Here is a 7845-nt window from a genome sequence, read left to right as displayed (position 1 = left end):
ACCTGCCCCGGGGCCAGAAATCCTATGGTGCATCAGTTAAGACTGAAGGTCGTCAACTGCTCAGAATTTGCTGTCTAGTTGCCTATTTTTTAACATATGAACCAAATCATAAACAACACTGCCACTTCTCAACCCGAGGAATAAAATGGCCGCACAGACCCTTCCGGTAGAATGCAAGTTCTCTGCTTCGTGGTAAGGAAGGAAAGGAGGGATTCTTCTGCCCCAGTTCAACACACAGAATGATTTGGTTTGAGATTTAAGACAGAAGGCACTTTTAACATCTCCTTTAAGATGCTAACCAGAGAAACACAGTTGCCATGCCATCGGGGTTATTCAGATCACCTTGGGTTTCTTCTCACTGCTTCTGTGTGGCTACCAGAGTGGGACAAAGTTTCCATGTTTCTCTTCCAGGTCTTTCTACATGTTGTGTTTCTTCTGAGTCAGCAAACGGTTCCTCGCAACAGCCCTAAGATTTACAAGTTCAGTATGGGATTTTGAAACACTTACTGACAATCCTTAGTGCAAGAGAAACGACAAGGGGAAACACTATGGACCGACCTCAGAGCACTTGGCTTGTGCCTAGTTCAGTCTAATACTGCTGAGCTGACTGGCACCAGAATCAAGGAAACACGTATATTGAGAGGTCAGCTACTGTTCAAGAGGCTTTGCCCAGAAATGCCATAGTGGTTTCAGTTTTTCTCCAAAGACTGCATCCACTTCCCACCATCAGTGTCCTGAGAGCCTTGGAATTAAAAGGTACAGTTACGATCCATCCAGTTCTGACTAGTCAAGCTTGGCTTGGATGTTCAGACTTAGTTTCTTTCTCTCAGAGTGGGAGATGGAAGGGAACCGACCACCCTGTTTCTGCTGTCAGTACTGCACCAGGGTTGACAGCACGTTTCCCAAGATCCTGTTTGCGCCTACTATCTCCACTGTTCATCAGTCACGGTGAACTGACAATTCCTCCCTATGCTTCACCTAAACTGTACAGTAAGTTCTGCAGGGGTGGATCCAATGTTTCTACCTTTATTTACAAATATCACACGAATGGACTCTAATTGAATCTACAAGTTTAAATCCATCGGTTAAAAACATATTACATATTGTAAACATGGCAATATTTAATACAGTATCTATTCTAAAATATTTTCATGTTCATGATCACATTTGTTATACCTGAAATTGAATTTATACACATTAAAGAATTACTAGCAATGGCTGCTCACTTTACGGTTGAGGACCGGGGGGGCTAGGGCTACATTTTAGTATCTCAGAAACATCTTCAAGGTAAAGTTAAAGCTTGTCTTTGATTGGCTCGGCGTATCCTTTTTTGTATCCGAATTTAAAATGAAGACTGACACAGGAAATAGCTAGGGCCCCTTCTAATTTACAATATTTTTTAAAAATCAGTTTAAGATTCTCAGGGAAAGTGTCTGTTGTGAATTAAAAAAAAAAAACCTTGCAAAATAAACTTAATGAAGAAGTGAGACGGTCAGGTGGAGACCCGCTGGCCGTCAGTCGTCCTTAGGCCGCAGCTGGCGCTTCCAGGCCTCATTCAAGTAAACTAGTCGTTTGTAATTGATGATGAGGAGGAGGAAGTTTAGCACATATGTGGTGATGCAGATGATGCAAAACTCCTTCAGCACAAAGTACAGAATGTAGGCCAGGTACAAAGAGCCCACTACGGACACGATGGAGGAGGTCATGAGGACCAGAGCTGCAACTGCGCTGGCTGTCATGCCAAGTAATAACTGTAGTATATAAAATATAAGTCCAAAGACACTGTTTGGCTGGTTTAATACACCATCTTTTCCAACAATGGAACCCAAAAGACCAAATCCTCGACCCCATCTGGAGGCCAGGGCGGCAGAGCACTTCACCCAGGGCCCCAGGTCGCAGGGGGCCCGGTGCTCCGGGTCCCTCTCCTTCTCCCGCTCCACGTGGTAGGCGTAGATGGAGAGCAGGATCCCGGCGGCGCACACTGCATACCGGGCCACCCGTTCCCACAGAGGCACCTACACTCTCAGCAGGACTGGCGCCGCCATCTTCCCCCCTCCGCCGCCGCCTCTGCCGCCGCCGCTGCCGCCTCCCTCCATCACCACCTCAGACGCCTCCGCCCTTCCGGGCCGACCCAGCCGCTGCCGCTCACATTTTAACATTATAATTTGCATTCATCAACCTCATTTTCCTAGAACCTTAAACATTTTTAGATCCCCAGACCGTATATAAATTTTAAACTTTACATTTTTCATTCCAAATATTTATTATGAAATCCAGAGAGTTGATTATTGAGTGTAGTTATTTAGATTAAGGACTAGCTGTTCTGGCCCAGATCCAGAGCCAGGACACTGCCATCAGGACTCAAGGCCTGCCTACAGACTGATGAGCGCCCAGAGGAGCTTCAAGGATACTCTCCCACCTGAGCCCATCCTTGAGTCTGCACTTACTCCCCAATGACTATCCAGGGAGGGAACACCAGGAACTCTCTGGGCCCAGGTTTCACAGTGCAGACTGGGAACCAACTGTTCCTGCACTCATCTGTGCCCACAGCCAGAGCCTGTTCACCAACATCGGAACTCACAGCATACCCACAGAGAATTGAATACTCAGGAGCAATCTCCTTCCCGAGCTCACAGGCCCACAGGAGAGAAAGCTTCAGTCAGAGACAACATCATTTAGCATCACAGGATAACAAGATGGCAAGAGACAAGCACAAGAACCTAAACAATGGAAACCAAGACAGCCTGGCAACATCAGAACCCAGTTCTCACACCACAGCAAGTAGTGGATATCCCAACACACCAGAAAAACAAGATTTGGACTTAAAATCATACTTCATGATGAAGATGGAGATCCCGAGAAGCACATGAATTATAAGAATTATAAGAGAACCAGGAGAACACATGTAAATAAGCAGAAGCCCTTAAAGAGGAAACACAAAAATCACTTAAAGAGCTAAAGGAAAACACAATCAAACAGGTGAAGGAATTAAAAATGAAAATAGAAACAGTAAAGATACTACATAAGGAGACAACCCTGGAGATAGAAAACCTAGGAAAGAGGTCAGGAGTTATAGATGCAAGCATGACCAACAGACTACAAGAGATGGAAGAGAATCTCTAGGGCAGAAGATAACATAAAAAACATTGACACAAAAGTCAAAGAAAATACAAAACTCAGAAAACTCCTAACCCTAAACATCCAGGAATCCAAGACACAATAAGAAGACCAAAGCTAAGGATAATAGGTATGGAAGAGAATGAAGATTCCCAACTAAAAGGCCCACTAAATATCTTCAACAAAATTATAGAAGAAAACTTCCCTAACCTAAAGAAAGAAATTACTATGAACATACAAGAAGTCTACAGAACCCCAAATAGATTGGACCAGAAAAGACATTCCTCCTGACACATACTAGTCAAAACACTGAATATTCAAAACAAAGAACGAATGCTAAAAGCAGTACAGGAAAAAAAGCAAGTAACATATAAAGGCAGACCGATCAGAATTATACCAGACTTCTCAACAGAGACTACGGAAGCTAGAAGATCCTGGACAGACATCATACAGACCCTAAGAGAAGACAAATTCCAGCCCAGGTTACTATATCCAGCAAAACTCTCAATTACCATAGATGGAGAAATCAATATATTCCAGGACAAAACCAAATAAACAAATTTACACAATATATGTCCACAAACCCAGCCCTACAAAGGATAATAGATAAAAAACTCCAACATGAGGAGGGAAATGACACCCTAGGAAATGCAAGAAAATAATCTTCTTGCAACAAATCCAAAAGATGAAAACTACACAAATATAATTCTACCTCTAATAACAAAAATAACAGGAAACACTAAGCACTGCTACTTAATATCTCTTAATGTCAATGAACTCAATTCCTCAATAAAAAGACAGACTATCAGACTGGATATGTAAACAGTATCCAGCATTTTGTTGCCTACAGGAAACTCATCTCAGCAACAAAGACAGACACTACCTCAGAGTAAAAGGATGGGAAAAACACTTTCCAAGCAAATGGTCCCAAGAAAAAAAGATGGAGTAGCCATTCTAATATGGAATAAAATAAAATTTCAACCAAAAGTTATCAAAAAGATAAGGAAGTACACTGTGTATTCACCACATAATCCTGAACATCTATGCTCTAAATACAAGGGCACCCACATTCATAAAAGAAACTCTACTAAAGCTCAAAGCATATACTATACCACACACAATAATAGTGGGAGACTTCAACACCCACTCTCATAAATGCACAGAACATGGAGGAAGAAACTAAATAAAAACACCATGAAACTAACAGAAGTTATAAACTAACTGAATTTAACAGACATCTATAGAACATTTCATCCTAAAACAAAAGAATATACCTTCTCAGTACCTCATGGTACCTTCTACAAAGTTGACCATGTAGTCGGTCACAAAACAGGCTTCAACAGATATAAGGACATCAAAATACTCCCATGCATCCTATCAGATCACCATGGACTCTGGCTGGTCTTTAATAAAAACAAAGACAACACAAAGCCCATATACACATGGAAACTAAACAATGCTCTATTAAACGATAGCATGGTCAAAGAAGAAATAAAGAAAGAAATTAAGGACTTTTCTAAAATTTAATGAAAATGAAAACACAACACACCCAAACCTATGGGATGCAATGAAAGCAGTACTAAGAGGAAAACTCATAGCTCTGTTTCCAAAAAGAAACTGGAGAGAGCAGCCTGACAGCACAACTGAAAGATCTAGAACAAAAAGAAGCAGATACACCCAAGAGGAGTAGGCGGCAGGAAATAATCAAACTCAAGAGTTGAAATCAACTAAGTAGAAACAAGTACTAGACCCTACCAGGGCTCTTTTAAGGTGATTCTTAAGATACTGACAGCTCTTTTTCCACATACAAGATCCATGAGATCCCAGGTGGGACACAGAAGTTGTTGTTCCTGTTACAGCATTACCAGCAACTGTCCATAGGGGAACCTGATGAGAACATTTGCCAGGTGGATCTTGATGGAGAAAGCCAGCTGCACCTCCCCTATGATGCCCCAAGACAGTAGGAAGTAGCCAATGAGACTCTCGCCGCCCCTATTTCCTTTTCACCATCGGCCTCTCCCTCCCTTTTTTCTCCTCTTTACAATAAGAAATGGGGAGGAATGGCAGCAGTAGGACTGCTCCTGAAAATTTTTTCTTTCTCTCTTCCAAATGTACTTTATCTCTACATATGTGTGTTCCAGCATCCTGTCAAGTCCAGGTGCTCATTACATCTAGAACAGCTCCAGAGAAGCAACCTACAGATGCTTCAGCCTTCTCTCACAGACACAGACTCTTCTACTGGACCTGTTCCTTCTGACCTATCCTCAGATGGTTCCGCAGACCCTGGACAACAAGTGAACAGCCAACTCTAAGACTGGACACACATCCCTACCCCCACTCTTCTAGACTCTCTAGAAACATCGCCCCAAAACGAACATGAAGGAGTCAGAGATGACAACGACCCTATTCCTGGCCTACCATCACCTCTAACTTTTCTCTTTTAATAAAACAGGGGAATGTTGGGATTCGGTAAACCCCACCCCTCAATTACCTGGCAGTAGCCAGGTATGCTCCACCCCAGTGACCTGACACTATAAAAGGGGCTGCTTGCCCCTCCTCACTCTCTTGCTCTTGCCTCTCTAGGCCTCTTTCAGCCCTGCTCTCCCCCTTTACCCCTCCTCTTCCCTTTCCCTTCCCCCCTCCCTCCACATACCTCTTCTCCTCTACTCCTCTGTTCTTCCCTCCCTCCTTCTCTCTCTCTGCCTCTACTACCCTCTTAACTCTCCCATGACTTGAATAAACTATTCTGTACTATACCATTATGTGGCTGGTCCCTCAGTGGGAAGGGATTCCCAACATGGGCCCCTCAGAGCCATCTCCCTTGTCCCCAGGCCTTGCTGCACCTCCATGGGCCATATGCCCCCCACTATCTTCATCCTTTCCCTAACAATGGTGCCGAAACCCAGGATGTCATCTTCTAACAACATTGATGCCCCATGAATTTTCCTTTCAACTTGATCTTTGACAAAGGAGCTGAAAACATTCAATGGAAAAAGGACAGCCACTTCAACAAATGGTGCTGGTTCACCTGGCAGTAAGCATGCAGAAGAATGCAAATTGATCCTTTCTTATATCCCTGTACAAAGCTCAAACCCAAGTGGATGAAAGACCTCCATATAAAAAACCAAGTACACTGAAACTATTAGAACAGAAAGTGGGGAAGAACTTAGAACACATAGGCACAGGAGAAAATTTCCTGAACAAAACAACAATGGCTTATGCTTTAAGAGCAAGAATCAACAAATGGGACCTCATGAAATTGCAAAGATTCTGTAAGGTATAGGACACTGTCATTAGGACAAAATGACAACCAACACATTGAAAAAGGATCTTTACCAATCCTATATCTGAAAGAGAGCTAATAACCAATATATACAAAGAACTCAAGAAGTTAGACACCAGAGAATGAAATAATTCTGTTTGTAAGTGGGGTACAGAGCTAATTGAAGAATTCTCAACTGAGGAATATCAAATGGCTGAGAAGCACCTAAAGAAATGCTCAACATCCCTAGTCATCAGGGAAATGCAAATCAAAACAACTGAGAGATTCTACCTTACTCCAGTCCAAATGGCTAAGAAAAAAAAAAAAAAAAAAAACTCAGGTGACAGCAGATGCTGGTGAGGATGTGGAGAAAGAGGAACACTCCTCCATTGTTGGAAGGATTGCAAGCTGATAAAACCACTCTGTAAATCAGTCTGGCGGTTCCTCAGTAAACTGGACATAGTACTACCTGAGGACCCAACTATACCACTCCTGGGCATGTACCCAAAAGAAGCTCCAACATATAACAAGGACACATGCTCAACCATATTCATAGAAGCCTTATTTATAATAGCCAGAAGCTGGAAAGAACCCAGATGTCCTTCAGTATATGAATGGATACAGAAATTGTGGTAAATTTATACAATGGAGTACTACTACTCAGCTATTAGTAACAATGACTTTATGAAATTTCTAGGCAAATGGATGGAAATAGAAGCTATCATCCTGAGTAAGGTAACCCACTCACAAAAGAACACACATGGTATGCACTCACTAATAAGAGGATACCAGCCTCCCAAAAGCCCCAAATACCCAAGAAACAATTCACAGACCTTATGAAGCTCAAAAAGAAGGAAGGCCAGAATGTGGATGCCCCAGTCCTTTTTGGAAGGGAGAACAGAACACTCACTGGAGAAAATACATAGACAAATAGAGGAGCAGGGATCGAAGAAAAGATCATTCAGTGACTGCCTCACCTGGGGCTTTACCCTATATACAGCCACCAAACCCAGGTACTATTGCTGATGCCAAGTAGTGCTTACTGGCAGAAGACAGGTATGGATGCCTCCTCAGAGGCTCTGCTGGAGCCATACAGATACAGTTGAGGATGCTTGCAGCTAACCATTGGACTGAACATGGGGACCCCAATGAAAGAGCTAGAGAAAGGACTGAAGGAGGTGAAAGGGTTTCACATGTACCCTCATGGGAAGAAAAACATTATCAAACAACCAAATACTGCAGAGCTCCCACAGACTCAAACACCAACCAATGAGTACACATGGAGAGACCCATGGCTCCAGTTGCATTTGTAGCAGAGGACAGCAGTGTCTGGCATCAGTGGGAGGAGAGGCAATGGTCCAGTGAAGGGACCTTTTCCCAGTGTAGGGGAATGCCAAGGCTCTGAGGTAGGAGTGGTTGGTTGGGAGAGGGAGCACCTTCAAGAAAGCAAGGGGATGGTGAGGGGG

At 43.1% G+C, this 7845-nt stretch overlaps 1 pseudogene across 1 annotated transcript; it reads right to left on the bottom strand.

Moving 5' to 3' along the window:
• Positions 1 to 1514: 1514 nt before the first annotated feature.
• Positions 1515 to 2045, bottom strand: LOC308415937 (vitamin K epoxide reductase complex subunit 1-like protein 1; annotated as a pseudogene). The gene has a single exon. The product of its transcript is annotated as a vitamin K epoxide reductase complex subunit 1-like protein 1 (transcript).
• Positions 2046 to 7845: the final 5800 nt, after the last annotated feature.

The sequence above is a fragment of the Micromys minutus genome, assembly GCF_963924665.1.
Source record: "Micromys minutus genome assembly, chromosome: X".
Lineage (NCBI taxonomy): Eukaryota > Metazoa > Chordata > Mammalia > Rodentia > Muridae > Micromys > Micromys minutus.
Note: the sequence above shows the minus strand (reverse complement) of the source record. Positions and strands in the feature narration are given on the sequence as shown.